This window comes from Anomaloglossus baeobatrachus, unplaced genomic scaffold (genome assembly GCF_048569485.1).
Source record: "Anomaloglossus baeobatrachus isolate aAnoBae1 unplaced genomic scaffold, aAnoBae1.hap1 Scaffold_3810, whole genome shotgun sequence".
Lineage (NCBI taxonomy): Eukaryota > Metazoa > Chordata > Amphibia > Anura > Aromobatidae > Anomaloglossus > Anomaloglossus baeobatrachus.
In genome coordinates this window covers 38,789-56,886 of record NW_027443154.1, presented here as the reverse complement: position 1 = coordinate 56,886, position 18,098 = coordinate 38,789, and the positions used below count along the sequence as shown (strand labels likewise).

The window sequence follows — 18,098 nt, the reverse complement described above, 5'->3', positions numbered from 1 at the left end:
AGATAGGGGACGTATCAGATATTAAACTGATAAGAACAGATACTACACTTGATCTTAGCCAAAAGGCCGAGAAGCGATAACCAGAATTGGTTTGGGCCTCGAGTGGCACCCTGGCCTATGCCGGACACATCTTAGGGAGAGAGAGCGAGAGGGAGACAAACCCACGCCTACACAAGACATTTTGTCACCCAAGCCAACCCTTGAAAAGGCTGCTTTGCAGAGCAAAAACAAGAAGAATGGTGCGTTTTGCAGCCGCCGCCCACTGCAATGAATCTGAATAACTCCTCCTTTAGGGCGCAAGCAACTCCCCTCCCCCTTGCAGTCTTTCCAATTCACGATACAAAAAGACGGACAGGACAGGTTGCCTGACTTTCCGTCACTGCCACCCTTTGCCATCCTTACCCGTAGAAAGCCCTTTCATCATCCCCAAACCCTAATCTTTTCCCTTTCCTTCCCAGCCCCCAAACCCTGCCCTCTGTACCTTTCTCACCACCCGCTTCCCTTCTCCTGTCATCCCCCTACCACCCGGGAAAAAAAGAGATTGCCCCCTCCTTCCACTAGCCCACCCTCCCACCCAAAGAACAACTTCTTCTGCGCAGCTTGTTTTCTAGGCAGCAGCGCTATTGTGATGTCATCGGGGGGCATTGTGACAAGCCGCCAGTGTTCCGTCTCTTCATGTTGTGCACTGTTCAAACCGAAAATACATCAACAGGCAGGCTACAGAAAAGCTTACTAACAAAGGTTAGAGAGGGGCTTTCTCAGAGGGCTTTTTACAGTTTGTCTATTCCCAATTAGCCGGTTTAGTATACTTAATGAAAGTACTAATTCTTTCATAGGCCGCCCATTCTTAGTATTTGACGTTCAGGTAACAACAGGTAACTTTATTTGGAGTGGAAGCAGAGAGATAACACCAGATGCCAATTGTAGATCCTCTCACACCTGTGGTCACTGCAGCATCTGACTCCACTTTGTCCAAAAGGGATCTATTCCATTCAATTACACATGATCTAGATTAGACTGACAACAAGATACTGCACGGGACATAGCAGAGTTGGTGAAGTTGAGTGGTGATGAGTTTGCTATTTGGATGAATAAAGCAAGTAAAAAGTGTGTTAGATAAAAATTCATTTCAATTCGCTAATCGGGCTAATATGAATCAGGTGAATCGAGTTCTGCTTTTGGAAACTGGGTTAAGAAGGGGTGCACCGTTCCTGGAGGTACTGCAATACCAGGTCAATGCGTGGAGTGGACAGAGCAAGCTCTTTTTCCATCTCCCTGTTCTAAAAATCCATTTAATATATGGTCCCCAGATAGGGGACGTATCAGATATTAAACTGATAAGAACAGATACTACACTTGATCTTAGCCAAAAGGCCGAGAAGCGATAACCAGAATTGGTTTGGGCCTCGAGTGGCACCCTGGCCTATGCCGGACACATCTTAGGGAGAGAGAGCGAGAGGGAGACAAACCCACGCCTACACAAGACATTTTGTCACCCAAGCCAACCCTTGAAAAGGCTGCTTTGCAGAGCAAAAACAAGAAGAATGGTGCGTTTTGCAGCCGCCGCCCACTGCAATGAATCTGAATAACTCCTCCTTTAGGGCGCAAGCAACTCCCCTCCCCCTTGCAGTCTTTCCAATTCACGATACAAAAAGACGGACAGGACAGGTTGCCTGACTTTCCGTCACTGCCACCCTTTGCCATCCTTACCCGTAGAAAGCCCTTTCATCATCCCCAAACCCTAATCTTTTCCCTTTCCTTCCCAGCCCCCAAACCCTGCCCTCTGTACCTTTCTCACCACCCGCTTCCCTTCTCCTGTCATCCCCCTACCACCCGGGAAAAAAAGAGATTGCCCCCTCCTTCCACTAGCCCACCCTCCCACCCAAAGAACAACTTCTTCTGCGCAGCTTGTTTTCTAGGCAGCAGCGCTATTGTGATGTCATCGGGGGGCATTGTGACAAGCCGCCAGTGTTCCGTCTCTTCATGTTGTGCACTGTTCAAACCGAAAATACATCAACAGGCAGGCTACAGAAAAGCTTACTAACAAAGGTTAGAGAGGGGCTTTCTCAGAGGGCTTTTTACAGTTTGTCTATTCCCAATTAGCCGGTTTAGTATACTTAATGAAAGTACTAATTCTTTCATAGGCCGCCCATTCTTAGTATTTGACGTTCAGGTAACAACAGGTAACTTTATTTGGAGTGGAAGCAGAGAGATAACACCAGATGCCAATTGTAGATCCTCTCACACCTGTGGTCACTGCAGCATCTGACTCCACTTTGTCCAAAAGGGATCTATTCCATTCAATTACACATGATCTAGATTAGACTGACAACAAGATACTGCACGGGACATAGCAGAGTTGGTGAAGTTGAGTGGTGATGAGTTTGCTATTTGGATGAATAAAGCAAGTAAAAAGTGTGTTAGATAAAAATTCATTTCAATTCGCTAATCGGGCTAATATGAATCAGGTGAATCGAGTTCTGCTTTTGGAAACTGGGTTAAGAAGGGGTGCACCGTTCCTGGAGGTACTGCAATACCAGGTCAATGCGTGGAGTGGACAGAGCAAGCTCTTTTTCCATCTCCCTGTTCTAAAAATCCATTTAATATATGGTCCCCAGATAGGGGACGTATCAGATATTAAACTGATAAGAACAGATACTACACTTGATCTTAGCCAAAAGGCCGAGAAGCGATAACCAGAATTGGTTTGGGCCTCGAGTGGCACCCTGGCCTATGCCGGACACATCTTAGGGAGAGAGAGCGAGAGGGAGACAAACCCACGCCTACACAAGACATTTTGTCACCCAAGCCAACCCTTGAAAAGGCTGCTTTGCAGAGCAAAAACAAGAAGAATGGTGCGTTTTGCAGCCGCCGCCCACTGCAATGAATCTGAATAACTCCTCCTTTAGGGCGCAAGCAACTCCCCTCCCCCTTGCAGTCTTTCCAATTCACGATACAAAAAGACGGACAGGACAGGTTGCCTGACTTTCCGTCACTGCCACCCTTTGCCATCCTTACCCGTAGAAAGCCCTTTCATCATCCCCAAACCCTAATCTTTTCCCTTTCCTTCCCAGCCCCCAAACCCTGCCCTCTGTACCTTTCTCACCACCCGCTTCCCTTCTCCTGTCATCCCCCTACCACCCGGGAAAAAAAGAGATTGCCCCCTCCTTCCACTAGCCCACCCTCCCACCCAAAGAACAACTTCTTCTGCGCAGCTTGTTTTCTAGGCAGCAGCGCTATTGTGATGTCATCGGGGGGCATTGTGACAAGCCGCCAGTGTTCCGTCTCTTCATGTTGTGCACTGTTCAAACCGAAAATACATCAACAGGCAGGCTACAGAAAAGCTTACTAACAAAGGTTAGAGAGGGGCTTTCTCAGAGGGCTTTTTACAGTTTGTCTATTCCCAATTAGCCGGTTTAGTATACTTAATGAAAGTACTAATTCTTTCATAGGCCGCCCATTCTTAGTATTTGACGTTCAGGTAACAACAGGTAACTTTATTTGGAGTGGAAGCAGAGAGATAACACCAGATGCCAATTGTAGATCCTCTCACACCTGTGGTCACTGCAGCATCTGACTCCACTTTGTCCAAAAGGGATCTATTCCATTCAATTACACATGATCTAGATTAGACTGACAACAAGATACTGCACGGGACATAGCAGAGTTGGTGAAGTTGAGTGGTGATGAGTTTGCTATTTGGATGAATAAAGCAAGTAAAAAGTGTGTTAGATAAAAATTCATTTCAATTCGCTAATCGGGCTAATATGAATCAGGTGAATCGAGTTCTGCTTTTGGAAACTGGGTTAAGAAGGGGTGCACCGTTCCTGGAGGTACTGCAATACCAGGTCAATGCGTGGAGTGGACAGAGCAAGCTCTTTTTCCATCTCCCTGTTCTAAAAATCCATTTAATATATGGTCCCCAGATAGGGGACGTATCAGATATTAAACTGATAAGAACAGATACTACACTTGATCTTAGCCAAAAGGCCGAGAAGCGATAACCAGAATTGGTTTGGGCCTCGAGTGGCACCCTGGCCTATGCCGGACACATCTTAGGGAGAGAGAGCGAGAGGGAGACAAACCCACGCCTACACAAGACATTTTGTCACCCAAGCCAACCCTTGAAAAGGCTGCTTTGCAGAGCAAAAACAAGAAGAATGGTGCGTTTTGCAGCCGCCGCCCACTGCAATGAATCTGAATAACTCCTCCTTTAGGGCGCAAGCAACTCCCCTCCCCCTTGCAGTCTTTCCAATTCACGATACAAAAAGACGGACAGGACAGGTTGCCTGACTTTCCGTCACTGCCACCCTTTGCCATCCTTACCCGTAGAAAGCCCTTTCATCATCCCCAAACCCTAATCTTTTCCCTTTCCTTCCCAGCCCCCAAACCCTGCCCTCTGTACCTTTCTCACCACCCGCTTCCCTTCTCCTGTCATCCCCCTACCACCCGGGAAAAAAAGAGATTGCCCCCTCCTTCCACTAGCCCACCCTCCCACCCAAAGAACAACTTCTTCTGCGCAGCTTGTTTTCTAGGCAGCAGCGCTATTGTGATGTCATCGGGGGGCATTGTGACAAGCCGCCAGTGTTCCGTCTCTTCATGTTGTGCACTGTTCAAACCGAAAATACATCAACAGGCAGGCTACAGAAAAGCTTACTAACAAAGGTTAGAGAGGGGCTTTCTCAGAGGGCTTTTTACAGTTTGTCTATTCCCAATTAGCCGGTTTAGTATACTTAATGAAAGTACTAATTCTTTCATAGGCCGCCCATTCTTAGTATTTGACGTTCAGGTAACAACAGGTAACTTTATTTGGAGTGGAAGCAGAGAGATAACACCAGATGCCAATTGTAGATCCTCTCACACCTGTGGTCACTGCAGCATCTGACTCCACTTTGTCCAAAAGGGATCTATTCCATTCAATTACACATGATCTAGATTAGACTGACAACAAGATACTGCACGGGACATAGCAGAGTTGGTGAAGTTGAGTGGTGATGAGTTTGCTATTTGGATGAATAAAGCAAGTAAAAAGTGTGTTAGATAAAAATTCATTTCAATTCGCTAATCGGGCTAATATGAATCAGGTGAATCGAGTTCTGCTTTTGGAAACTGGGTTAAGAAGGGGTGCACCGTTCCTGGAGGTACTGCAATACCAGGTCAATGCGTGGAGTGGACAGAGCAAGCTCTTTTTCCATCTCCCTGTTCTAAAAATCCATTTAATATATGGTCCCCAGATAGGGGACGTATCAGATATTAAACTGATAAGAACAGATACTACACTTGATCTTAGCCAAAAGGCCGAGAAGCGATAACCAGAATTGGTTTGGGCCTCGAGTGGCACCCTGGCCTATGCCGGACACATCTTAGGGAGAGAGAGCGAGAGGGAGACAAACCCACGCCTACACAAGACATTTTGTCACCCAAGCCAACCCTTGAAAAGGCTGCTTTGCAGAGCAAAAACAAGAAGAATGGTGCGTTTTGCAGCCGCCGCCCACTGCAATGAATCTGAATAACTCCTCCTTTAGGGCGCAAGCAACTCCCCTCCCCCTTGCAGTCTTTCCAATTCACGATACAAAAAGACGGACAGGACAGGTTGCCTGACTTTCCGTCACTGCCACCCTTTGCCATCCTTACCCGTAGAAAGCCCTTTCATCATCCCCAAACCCTAATCTTTTCCCTTTCCTTCCCAGCCCCCAAACCCTGCCCTCTGTACCTTTCTCACCACCCGCTTCCCTTCTCCTGTCATCCCCCTACCACCCGGGAAAAAAAGAGATTGCCCCCTCCTTCCACTAGCCCACCCTCCCACCCAAAGAACAACTTCTTCTGCGCAGCTTGTTTTCTAGGCAGCAGCGCTATTGTGATGTCATCGGGGGGCATTGTGACAAGCCGCCAGTGTTCCGTCTCTTCATGTTGTGCACTGTTCAAACCGAAAATACATCAACAGGCAGGCTACAGAAAAGCTTACTAACAAAGGTTAGAGAGGGGCTTTCTCAGAGGGCTTTTTACAGTTTGTCTATTCCCAATTAGCCGGTTTAGTATACTTAATGAAAGTACTAATTCTTTCATAGGCCGCCCATTCTTAGTATTTGACGTTCAGGTAACAACAGGTAACTTTATTTGGAGTGGAAGCAGAGAGATAACACCAGATGCCAATTGTAGATCCTCTCACACCTGTGGTCACTGCAGCATCTGACTCCACTTTGTCCAAAAGGGATCTATTCCATTCAATTACACATGATCTAGATTAGACTGACAACAAGATACTGCACGGGACATAGCAGAGTTGGTGAAGTTGAGTGGTGATGAGTTTGCTATTTGGATGAATAAAGCAAGTAAAAAGTGTGTTAGATAAAAATTCATTTCAATTCGCTAATCGGGCTAATATGAATCAGGTGAATCGAGTTCTGCTTTTGGAAACTGGGTTAAGAAGGGGTGCACCGTTCCTGGAGGTACTGCAATACCAGGTCAATGCGTGGAGTGGACAGAGCAAGCTCTTTTTCCATCTCCCTGTTCTAAAAATCCATTTAATATATGGTCCCCAGATAGGGGACGTATCAGATATTAAACTGATAAGAACAGATTTTTTTTTTTTTTTTTTTTTTTTTTTTTTTTTTTGAAGGATGAGTTTGAAAATAATAAAGTGACCGCCTCTCGTTGCCCAGGTAACTGTCCGTCACAGGAGGGCTATGACATCCTACGATGCACACTCCCCCAAGGCCAGCAGTTGTGCAATACCCTGGCACCTTTCAGCACCAACCAAGGTAGTACCCTCCCAAACTACACTTGATCTTAGCCAAAAGGCCGAGAAGCGATAACCAGAATTGGTTTGGGCCTCGAGTGGCACCCTGGCCTATGCCGGACACATCTTAGGGAGAGAGAGCGAGAGGGAGACAAACCCACGCCTACACAAGACATTTTGTCACCCAAGCCAACCCTTGAAAAGGCTGCTTTGCAGAGCAAAAACAAGAAGAATGGTGCGTTTTGCAGCCGCCGCCCACTGCAATGAATCTGAATAACTCCTCCTTTAGGGCGCAAGCAACTCCCCTCCCCCTTGCAGTCTTTCCAATTCACGATACAAAAAGACGGACAGGACAGGTTGCCTGACTTTCCGTCACTGCCACCCTTTGCCATCCTTACCCGTAGAAAGCCCTTTCATCATCCCCAAACCCTAATCTTTTCCCTTTCCTTCCCAGCCCCCAAACCCTGCCCTCTGTACCTTTCTCACCACCCGCTTCCCTTCTCCTGTCATCCCCCTACCACCCGGGAAAAAAAGAGATTGCCCCCTCCTTCCACTAGCCCACCCTCCCACCCAAAGAACAACTTCTTCTGCGCAGCTTGTTTTCTAGGCAGCAGCGCTATTGTGATGTCATCGGGGGGCATTGTGACAAGCCGCCAGTGTTCCGTCTCTTCATGTTGTGCACTGTTCAAACCGAAAATACATCAACAGGCAGGCTACAGAAAAGCTTACTAACAAAGGTTAGAGAGGGGCTTTCTCAGAGGGCTTTTTACAGTTTGTCTATTCCCAATTAGCCGGTTTAGTATACTTAATGAAAGTACTAATTCTTTCATAGGCCGCCCATTCTTAGTATTTGACGTTCAGGTAACAACAGGTAACTTTATTTGGAGTGGAAGCAGAGAGATAACACCAGATGCCAATTGTAGATCCTCTCACACCTGTGGTCACTGCAGCATCTGACTCCACTTTGTCCAAAAGGGATCTATTCCATTCAATTACACATGATCTAGATTAGACTGACAACAAGATACTGCACGGGACATAGCAGAGTTGGTGAAGTTGAGTGGTGATGAGTTTGCTATTTGGATGAATAAAGCAAGTAAAAAGTGTGTTAGATAAAAATTCATTTCAATTCGCTAATCGGGCTAATATGAATCAGGTGAATCGAGTTCTGCTTTTGGAAACTGGGTTAAGAAGGGGTGCACCGTTCCTGGAGGTACTGCAATACCAGGTCAATGCGTGGAGTGGACAGAGCAAGCTCTTTTTCCATCTCCCTGTTCTAAAAATCCATTTAATATATGGTCCCCAGATAGGGGACGTATCAGATATTAAACTGATAAGAACAGATACTACACTTGATCTTAGCCAAAAGGCCGAGAAGCGATAACCAGAATTGGTTTGGGCCTCGAGTGGCACCCTGGCCTATGCCGGACACATCTTAGGGAGAGAGAGCGAGAGGGAGACAAACCCACGCCTACACAAGACATTTTGTCACCCAAGCCAACCCTTGAAAAGGCTGCTTTGCAGAGCAAAAACAAGAAGAATGGTGCGTTTTGCAGCCGCCGCCCACTGCAATGAATCTGAATAACTCCTCCTTTAGGGCGCAAGCAACTCCCCTCCCCCTTGCAGTCTTTCCAATTCACGATACAAAAAGACGGACAGGACAGGTTGCCTGACTTTCCGTCACTGCCACCCTTTGCCATCCTTACCCGTAGAAAGCCCTTTCATCATCCCCAAACCCTAATCTTTTCCCTTTCCTTCCCAGCCCCCAAACCCTGCCCTCTGTACCTTTCTCACCACCCGCTTCCCTTCTCCTGTCATCCCCCTACCACCCGGGAAAAAAAGAGATTGCCCCCTCCTTCCACTAGCCCACCCTCCCACCCAAAGAACAACTTCTTCTGCGCAGCTTGTTTTCTAGGCAGCAGCGCTATTGTGATGTCATCGGGGGGCATTGTGACAAGCCGCCAGTGTTCCGTCTCTTCATGTTGTGCACTGTTCAAACCGAAAATACATCAACAGGCAGGCTACAGAAAAGCTTACTAACAAAGGTTAGAGAGGGGCTTTCTCAGAGGGCTTTTTACAGTTTGTCTATTCCCAATTAGCCGGTTTAGTATACTTAATGAAAGTACTAATTCTTTCATAGGCCGCCCATTCTTAGTATTTGACGTTCAGGTAACAACAGGTAACTTTATTTGGAGTGGAAGCAGAGAGATAACACCAGATGCCAATTGTAGATCCTCTCACACCTGTGGTCACTGCAGCATCTGACTCCACTTTGTCCAAAAGGGATCTATTCCATTCAATTACACATGATCTAGATTAGACTGACAACAAGATACTGCACGGGACATAGCAGAGTTGGTGAAGTTGAGTGGTGATGAGTTTGCTATTTGGATGAATAAAGCAAGTAAAAAGTGTGTTAGATAAAAATTCATTTCAATTCGCTAATCGGGCTAATATGAATCAGGTGAATCGAGTTCTGCTTTTGGAAACTGGGTTAAGAAGGGGTGCACCGTTCCTGGAGGTACTGCAATACCAGGTCAATGCGTGGAGTGGACAGAGCAAGCTCTTTTTCCATCTCCCTGTTCTAAAAATCCATTTAATATATGGTCCCCAGATAGGGGACGTATCAGATATTAAACTGATAAGAACAGATACTACACTTGATCTTAGCCAAAAGGCCGAGAAGCGATAACCAGAATTGGTTTGGGCCTCGAGTGGCACCCTGGCCTATGCCGGACACATCTTAGGGAGAGAGAGCGAGAGGGAGACAAACCCACGCCTACACAAGACATTTTGTCACCCAAGCCAACCCTTGAAAAGGCTGCTTTGCAGAGCAAAAACAAGAAGAATGGTGCGTTTTGCAGCCGCCGCCCACTGCAATGAATCTGAATAACTCCTCCTTTAGGGCGCAAGCAACTCCCCTCCCCCTTGCAGTCTTTCCAATTCACGATACAAAAAGACGGACAGGACAGGTTGCCTGACTTTCCGTCACTGCCACCCTTTGCCATCCTTACCCGTAGAAAGCCCTTTCATCATCCCCAAACCCTAATCTTTTCCCTTTCCTTCCCAGCCCCCAAACCCTGCCCTCTGTACCTTTCTCACCACCCGCTTCCCTTCTCCTGTCATCCCCCTACCACCCGGGAAAAAAAGAGATTGCCCCCTCCTTCCACTAGCCCACCCTCCCACCCAAAGAACAACTTCTTCTGCGCAGCTTGTTTTCTAGGCAGCAGCGCTATTGTGATGTCATCGGGGGGCATTGTGACAAGCCGCCAGTGTTCCGTCTCTTCATGTTGTGCACTGTTCAAACCGAAAATACATCAACAGGCAGGCTACAGAAAAGCTTACTAACAAAGGTTAGAGAGGGGCTTTCTCAGAGGGCTTTTTACAGTTTGTCTATTCCCAATTAGCCGGTTTAGTATACTTAATGAAAGTACTAATTCTTTCATAGGCCGCCCATTCTTAGTATTTGACGTTCAGGTAACAACAGGTAACTTTATTTGGAGTGGAAGCAGAGAGATAACACCAGATGCCAATTGTAGATCCTCTCACACCTGTGGTCACTGCAGCATCTGACTCCACTTTGTCCAAAAGGGATCTATTCCATTCAATTACACATGATCTAGATTAGACTGACAACAAGATACTGCACGGGACATAGCAGAGTTGGTGAAGTTGAGTGGTGATGAGTTTGCTATTTGGATGAATAAAGCAAGTAAAAAGTGTGTTAGATAAAAATTCATTTCAATTCGCTAATCGGGCTAATATGAATCAGGTGAATCGAGTTCTGCTTTTGGAAACTGGGTTAAGAAGGGGTGCACCGTTCCTGGAGGTACTGCAATACCAGGTCAATGCGTGGAGTGGACAGAGCAAGCTCTTTTTCCATCTCCCTGTTCTAAAAATCCATTTAATATATGGTCCCCAGATAGGGGACGTATCAGATATTAAACTGATAAGAACAGATACTACACTTGATCTTAGCCAAAAGGCCGAGAAGCGATAACCAGAATTGGTTTGGGCCTCGAGTGGCACCCTGGCCTATGCCGGACACATCTTAGGGAGAGAGAGCGAGAGGGAGACAAACCCACGCCTACACAAGACATTTTGTCACCCAAGCCAACCCTTGAAAAGGCTGCTTTGCAGAGCAAAAACAAGAAGAATGGTGCGTTTTGCAGCCGCCGCCCACTGCAATGAATCTGAATAACTCCTCCTTTAGGGCGCAAGCAACTCCCCTCCCCCTTGCAGTCTTTCCAATTCACGATACAAAAAGACGGACAGGACAGGTTGCCTGACTTTCCGTCACTGCCACCCTTTGCCATCCTTACCCGTAGAAAGCCCTTTCATCATCCCCAAACCCTAATCTTTTCCCTTTCCTTCCCAGCCCCCAAACCCTGCCCTCTGTACCTTTCTCACCACCCGCTTCCCTTCTCCTGTCATCCCCCTACCACCCGGGAAAAAAAGAGATTGCCCCCTCCTTCCACTAGCCCACCCTCCCACCCAAAGAACAACTTCTTCTGCGCAGCTTGTTTTCTAGGCAGCAGCGCTATTGTGATGTCATCGGGGGGCATTGTGACAAGCCGCCAGTGTTCCGTCTCTTCATGTTGTGCACTGTTCAAACCGAAAATACATCAACAGGCAGGCTACAGAAAAGCTTACTAACAAAGGTTAGAGAGGGGCTTTCTCAGAGGGCTTTTTACAGTTTGTCTATTCCCAATTAGCCGGTTTAGTATACTTAATGAAAGTACTAATTCTTTCATAGGCCGCCCATTCTTAGTATTTGACGTTCAGGTAACAACAGGTAACTTTATTTGGAGTGGAAGCAGAGAGATAACACCAGATGCCAATTGTAGATCCTCTCACACCTGTGGTCACTGCAGCATCTGACTCCACTTTGTCCAAAAGGGATCTATTCCATTCAATTACACATGATCTAGATTAGACTGACAACAAGATACTGCACGGGACATAGCAGAGTTGGTGAAGTTGAGTGGTGATGAGTTTGCTATTTGGATGAATAAAGCAAGTAAAAAGTGTGTTAGATAAAAATTCATTTCAATTCGCTAATCGGGCTAATATGAATCAGGTGAATCGAGTTCTGCTTTTGGAAACTGGGTTAAGAAGGGGTGCACCGTTCCTGGAGGTACTGCAATACCAGGTCAATGCGTGGAGTGGACAGAGCAAGCTCTTTTTCCATCTCCCTGTTCTAAAAATCCATTTAATATATGGTCCCCAGATAGGGGACGTATCAGATATTAAACTGATAAGAACAGATACTACACTTGATCTTAGCCAAAAGGCCGAGAAGCGATAACCAGAATTGGTTTGGGCCTCGAGTGGCACCCTGGCCTATGCCGGACACATCTTAGGGAGAGAGAGCGAGAGGGAGACAAACCCACGCCTACACAAGACATTTTGTCACCCAAGCCAACCCTTGAAAAGGCTGCTTTGCAGAGCAAAAACAAGAAGAATGGTGCGTTTTGCAGCCGCCGCCCACTGCAATGAATCTGAATAACTCCTCCTTTAGGGCGCAAGCAACTCCCCTCCCCCTTGCAGTCTTTCCAATTCACGATACAAAAAGACGGACAGGACAGGTTGCCTGACTTTCCGTCACTGCCACCCTTTGCCATCCTTACCCGTAGAAAGCCCTTTCATCATCCCCAAACCCTAATCTTTTCCCTTTCCTTCCCAGCCCCCAAACCCTGCCCTCTGTACCTTTCTCACCACCCGCTTCCCTTCTCCTGTCATCCCCCTACCACCCGGGAAAAAAAGAGATTGCCCCCTCCTTCCACTAGCCCACCCTCCCACCCAAAGAACAACTTCTTCTGCGCAGCTTGTTTTCTAGGCAGCAGCGCTATTGTGATGTCATCGGGGGGCATTGTGACAAGCCGCCAGTGTTCCGTCTCTTCATGTTGTGCACTGTTCAAACCGAAAATACATCAACAGGCAGGCTACAGAAAAGCTTACTAACAAAGGTTAGAGAGGGGCTTTCTCAGAGGGCTTTTTACAGTTTGTCTATTCCCAATTAGCCGGTTTAGTATACTTAATGAAAGTACTAATTCTTTCATAGGCCGCCCATTCTTAGTATTTGACGTTCAGGTAACAACAGGTAACTTTATTTGGAGTGGAAGCAGAGAGATAACACCAGATGCCAATTGTAGATCCTCTCACACCTGTGGTCACTGCAGCATCTGACTCCACTTTGTCCAAAAGGGATCTATTCCATTCAATTACACATGATCTAGATTAGACTGACAACAAGATACTGCACGGGACATAGCAGAGTTGGTGAAGTTGAGTGGTGATGAGTTTGCTATTTGGATGAATAAAGCAAGTAAAAAGTGTGTTAGATAAAAATTCATTTCAATTCGCTAATCGGGCTAATATGAATCAGGTGAATCGAGTTCTGCTTTTGGAAACTGGGTTAAGAAGGGGTGCACCGTTCCTGGAGGTACTGCAATACCAGGTCAATGCGTGGAGTGGACAGAGCAAGCTCTTTTTCCATCTCCCTGTTCTAAAAATCCATTTAATATATGGTCCCCAGATAGGGGACGTATCAGATATTAAACTGATAAGAACAGATACTACACTTGATCTTAGCCAAAAGGCCGAGAAGCGATAACCAGAATTGGTTTGGGCCTCGAGTGGCACCCTGGCCTATGCCGGACACATCTTAGGGAGAGAGAGCGAGAGGGAGACAAACCCACGCCTACACAAGACATTTTGTCACCCAAGCCAACCCTTGAAAAGGCTGCTTTGCAGAGCAAAAACAAGAAGAATGGTGCGTTTTGCAGCCGCCGCCCACTGCAATGAATCTGAATAACTCCTCCTTTAGGGCGCAAGCAACTCCCCTCCCCCTTGCAGTCTTTCCAATTCACGATACAAAAAGACGGACAGGACAGGTTGCCTGACTTTCCGTCACTGCCACCCTTTGCCATCCTTACCCGTAGAAAGCCCTTTCATCATCCCCAAACCCTAATCTTTTCCCTTTCCTTCCCAGCCCCCAAACCCTGCCCTCTGTACCTTTCTCACCACCCGCTTCCCTTCTCCTGTCATCCCCCTACCACCCGGGAAAAAAAGAGATTGCCCCCTCCTTCCACTAGCCCACCCTCCCACCCAAAGAACAACTTCTTCTGCGCAGCTTGTTTTCTAGGCAGCATCGCTATTGTGATGTCATCGGGGGGCATTGTGACAAGCCGCCAGTGTTCCGTCTCTTCATGTTGTGCACTGTTCAAACCGAAAATACATCAACAGGCAGGCTACAGAAAAGCTTACTAACAAAGGTTAGAGAGGGGCTTTCTCAGAGGGCTTTTTACAGTTTGTCTATTCCCAATTAGCCGGTTTAGTATACTTAATGAAAGTACTAATTCTTTCATAGGCCGCCCATTCTTAGTATTTGACGTTCAGGTAACAACAGGTAACTTTATTTGGAGTGGAAGCAGAGAGATAACACCAGATGCCAATTGTAGATCCTCTCACACCTGTGGTCACTGCAGCATCTGACTCCACTTTGTCCAAAAGGGATCTATTCCATTCAATTACACATGATCTAGATTAGACTGACAACAAGATACTGCACGGGACATAGCAGAGTTGGTGAAGTTGAGTGGTGATGAGTTTGCTATTTGGATGAATAAAGCAAGTAAAAAGTGTGTTAGATAAAAATTCATTTCAATTCGCTAATCGGGCTAATATGAATCAGGTGAATCGAGTTCTGCTTTTGGAAACTGGGTTAAGAAGGGGTGCACCGTTCCTGGAGGTACTGCAATACCAGGTCAATGCGTGGAGTGGACAGAGCAAGCTCTTTTTCCATCTCCCTGTTCTAAAAATCCATTTAATATATGGTCCCTAGATAGGGGACGTATCAGATATTAAACTGATAAGAACAGATACTACACTTGATCTTAGCCAAAAGGCCGAGAAGCGATAACCAGAATTGGTTTGGGCCTCGAGTGGCACCCTGGCCTATGCCGGACACATCTTAGGGAGAGAGAGCGAGAGGGAGACAAACCCACGCCTACACAAGACATTTTGTCACCCAAGCCAACCCTTGAAAAGGCTGCTTTGCAGAGCAAAAACAAGAAGAATGGTGCGTTTTGCAGCCGCCGCCCACTGCAATGAATCTGAATAACTCCTCCTTTAGGGCGCAAGCAACTCCCCTCCCCCTTGCAGTCTTTCCAATTCACGATACAAAAAGACGGACAGGACAGGTTGCCTGACTTTCCGTCACTGCCACCCTTTGCCATCCTTACCCGTAGAAAGCCCTTTCATCATCCCCAAACCCTAATCTTTTCCCTTTCCTTCCCAGCCCCCAAACCCTGCCCTCTGTACCTTTCTCACCACCCGCTTCCCTTCTCCTGTCATCCCCCTACCACCCGGGAAAAAAAGAGATTGCCCCCTCCTTCCACTAGCCCACCCTCCCACCCAAAGAACAACTTCTTCTGCGCAGCTTGTTTTCTAGGCAGCAGCGCTATTGTGATGTCATCGGGGGGCATTGTGACAAGCCGCCAGTGTTCCGTCTCTTCATGTTGTGCACTGTTCAAACCGAAAATACATCAACAGGCAGGCTACAGAAAAGCTTACTAACAAAGGTTAGAGAGGGGCTTTCTCAGAGGGCTTTTTACAGTTTGTCTATTCCCAATTAGCCGGTTTAGTATACTTAATGAAAGTACTAATTCTTTCATAGGCCGCCCATTCTTAGTATTTGACGTTCAGGTAACAACAGGTAACTTTATTTGGAGTGGAAGCAGAGAGATAACACCAGATGCCAATTGTAGATCCTCTCACACCTGTGGTCACTGCAGCATCTGACTCCACTTTGTCCAAAAGGGATCTATTCCATTCAATTACACATGATCTAGATTAGACTGACAACAAGATACTGCACGGGACATAGCAGAGTTGGTGAAGTTGAGTGGTGATGAGTTTGCTATTTGGATGAATAAAGCAAGTAAAAAGTGTGTTAGATAAAAATTCATTTCAATTCGCTAATCGGGCTAATATGAATCAGGTGAATCGAGTTCTGCTTTTGGAAACTGGGTTAAGAAGGGGTGCACCGTTCCTGGAGGTACTGCAATACCAGGTCAATGCGTGGAGTGGACAGAGCAAGCTCTTTTTCCATCTCCCTGTTCTAAAAATCCATTTAATATATGGTCCCCAGATAGGGGACGTATCAGATATTAAACTGATAAGAACAGATACTACACTTGATCTTAGCCAAAAGGCCGAGAAGCGATAACCAGAATTGGTTTGGGCCTCGAGTGGCACCCTGGCCTATGCCGGACACATCTTAGGGAGAGAGAGCGAGAGGGAGACAAACCCACGCCTACACAAGACATTTTGTCACCCAAGCCAACCCTTGAAAAGGCTGCTTTGCAGAGCAAAAACAAGAAGAATGGTGCGTTTTGCAGCTGCCGCCCACTGCAATGAATCTGAATAACTCCTCCTTTAGGGCGCAAGCAACTCCCCTCCCCCTTGCAGTCTTTCCAATTCACGATACAAAAAGACGGACAGGACAGGTTGCCTGACTTTCCGTCACTGCCACCCTTTGCCATCCTTACCCGTAGAAAGCCCTTTCATCATCCCCAAACCCTAATCTTTTCCCTTTCCTTCCCAGCCCCCAAACCCTGCCCTCTGTACCTTTCTCACCACCCGCTTCCCTTCTCCTGTCATCCCCCTACCACCCGGGAAAAAAAGAGATTGCCCCCTCCTTCCACTAGCCCACCCTCCCACCCAAAGAACAACTTCTTCTGCGCAGCTTGTTTTCTAGGCAGCAGCGCTATTGTGATGTCATCGGGGGGCATTGTGACAAGCCGCCAGTGTTCCGTCTCTTCATGTTGTGCACTGTTCAAACCGAAAATACATCAACAGGCAGGCTACAGAAAAGCTTACTAACAAAGGTTAGAGAGGGGCTTTCTCAGAGGGCTTTTTACAGTTTGTCTATTCCCAATTAGCCGGTTTAGTATACTTAATGAAAGTACTAATTCTTTCATAGGCCGCCCATTCTTAGTATTTGACGTTCAGGTAACAACAGGTAACTTTATTTGGAGTGGAAGCAGAGAGATAACACCAGATGCCAATTGTAGATCCTCTCACACCTGTGGTCACTGCAGCATCTGACTCCACTTTGTCCAAAAGGGATCTATTCCATTCAATTACACATGATCTAGATTAGACTGACAACAAGATACTGCACGGGACATAGCAGAGTTGGTGAAGTTGAGTGGTGATGAGTTTGCTATTTGGATGAATAAAGCAAGTAAAAAGTGTGTTAGATAAAAATTCATTTCAATTCGCTAATCGGGCTAATATGAATCAGGTGAATCGAGTTCTGCTTTTGGAAACTGGGTTAAGAAGGGGTGCACCGTTCCTGGAGGTACTGCAATACCAGGTCAATGCGTGGAGTGGACAGAGCAAGCTCTTTTTCCATCTCCCTGTTCTAAAAATCCATTTAATATATGGTCCCCAGATAGGGGACGTATCAGATATTAAACTGATAAGAACAGATTTTTTTTTTTTTTTTTTTTTTTTTTTTTTTTTTTGAAGGATGAGTTTGAAAATAATAAAGTGACCGCCACTCGTTGCCCAGGTAACCGTCCGTCACAAGAGGGCTATGACATCCTACGATGCACACTCCCCCAAGGCCAGCAGTTGTGCAATACCCTGGCACCTTTCAGCACCAACCAAGGTAGTACCCTCCCAAACTACACTTGATCTTAGCCAAAAGGCCGAGAAGCGATAACCAGAATTGGTTTGGGCCTCGAGTGGCACCCTGGCCTATGCCGGACACATCTTAGGGAGAGAGAGCGAGAGGGAGACAAACCCACGCCTACACAAGACATTTTGTCACCCAAGCCAACCCTTGAAAAGGCTGCTTTGCAGAGCAAAAACAAGAAGAATGGTGCGTTTTGCAGCCGCCGCCCACTGCAATGAATCTGAATAACTCCTCCTTTAGGGCGCAAGCAACTCCCCTCCCCCTTGCAGTCTTTCCAATTCACGATACAAAAAGACGGACAGGACAGGTTGCCTGACTTTCCGTCACTGCCACCCTTTGCCATCCTTACCCGTAGAAAGCCTTTTCATCATCCCCAAACCCTAATCTTTTCCCTTTCCTTCCCAGCCCCCAAACCCTGCCCTCTGTACCTTTCTCACCACCCGCTTCCCTTCTCCTGTCATCCCCCTACCACCCGGGAAAAAAAGAGATTGCCCCCTCCTTCCACTAGCCCACCCTCCCACCCAAAGAACAACTTCTTCTGCGCAGCTTGTTTTCTAGGCAGCAGCGCTATTGTGATGTCATCGGGGGGCATTGTGACAAGCCGCCAGTGTTCCGTCTCTTCATGTTGTGCACTGTTCAAACCGAAAATAC

The 18,098-nt window shown here is 46.8% G+C and overlaps 11 non-coding genes and 3 pseudogenes across 11 annotated transcripts; all 14 read right to left on the bottom strand.

Moving 5' to 3' along the window:
* Window positions 1-78, bottom strand: LOC142274995 (U2 spliceosomal RNA; annotated as a pseudogene; the record flags this gene model as incomplete).
* A 1,117-nt stretch (window positions 79-1,195) lies between these two features.
* Window positions 1,196-1,386, bottom strand: LOC142274986 (U2 spliceosomal RNA). Its single transcript, XR_012739195.1, has one exon. It is a non-coding gene; the product is annotated as a U2 spliceosomal RNA (small nuclear RNA).
* A 1,117-nt stretch (window positions 1,387-2,503) lies between these two features.
* LOC142274985 (U2 spliceosomal RNA) lies at window positions 2,504-2,694 on the bottom strand. Its single transcript, XR_012739194.1, has one exon. It is a non-coding gene; the product is annotated as a U2 spliceosomal RNA (small nuclear RNA).
* Window positions 2,695-3,811: 1,117 nt separating this feature from the next.
* On the bottom strand, window positions 3,812-4,002 carry LOC142274984 (U2 spliceosomal RNA). Its single transcript, XR_012739193.1, has one exon. It is a non-coding gene; the product is annotated as a U2 spliceosomal RNA (small nuclear RNA).
* A 1,117-nt stretch (window positions 4,003-5,119) lies between these two features.
* LOC142274982 (U2 spliceosomal RNA) lies at window positions 5,120-5,310 on the bottom strand. Its single transcript, XR_012739192.1, has one exon. It is a non-coding gene; the product is annotated as a U2 spliceosomal RNA (small nuclear RNA).
* A 1,117-nt stretch (window positions 5,311-6,427) lies between these two features.
* On the bottom strand, window positions 6,428-6,637 carry LOC142274993 (U2 spliceosomal RNA; annotated as a pseudogene).
* Window positions 6,638-7,930: 1,293 nt separating this feature from the next.
* LOC142274981 (U2 spliceosomal RNA) lies at window positions 7,931-8,121 on the bottom strand. Its single transcript, XR_012739191.1, has one exon. It is a non-coding gene; the product is annotated as a U2 spliceosomal RNA (small nuclear RNA).
* A 1,117-nt stretch (window positions 8,122-9,238) lies between these two features.
* On the bottom strand, window positions 9,239-9,429 carry LOC142274980 (U2 spliceosomal RNA). Its single transcript, XR_012739190.1, has one exon. It is a non-coding gene; the product is annotated as a U2 spliceosomal RNA (small nuclear RNA).
* Window positions 9,430-10,546: 1,117 nt separating this feature from the next.
* LOC142274979 (U2 spliceosomal RNA) lies at window positions 10,547-10,737 on the bottom strand. The gene has a single exon (XR_012739189.1). It is a non-coding gene; the product is annotated as a U2 spliceosomal RNA (small nuclear RNA).
* Window positions 10,738-11,854: 1,117 nt separating this feature from the next.
* Window positions 11,855-12,045, bottom strand: LOC142274977 (U2 spliceosomal RNA). Its single transcript, XR_012739187.1, has one exon. It is a non-coding gene; the product is annotated as a U2 spliceosomal RNA (small nuclear RNA).
* A 1,117-nt stretch (window positions 12,046-13,162) lies between these two features.
* Window positions 13,163-13,353, bottom strand: LOC142274976 (U2 spliceosomal RNA). Its single transcript, XR_012739186.1, has one exon. It is a non-coding gene; the product is annotated as a U2 spliceosomal RNA (small nuclear RNA).
* A 1,117-nt stretch (window positions 13,354-14,470) lies between these two features.
* On the bottom strand, window positions 14,471-14,661 carry LOC142274988 (U2 spliceosomal RNA). The gene has a single exon (XR_012739197.1). It is a non-coding gene; the product is annotated as a U2 spliceosomal RNA (small nuclear RNA).
* A 1,117-nt stretch (window positions 14,662-15,778) lies between these two features.
* LOC142274975 (U2 spliceosomal RNA) lies at window positions 15,779-15,969 on the bottom strand. Its single transcript, XR_012739185.1, has one exon. It is a non-coding gene; the product is annotated as a U2 spliceosomal RNA (small nuclear RNA).
* A 1,117-nt stretch (window positions 15,970-17,086) lies between these two features.
* Window positions 17,087-17,296, bottom strand: LOC142274992 (U2 spliceosomal RNA; annotated as a pseudogene).
* Between the last annotated feature and the right edge of the window lie 802 nt (window positions 17,297-18,098).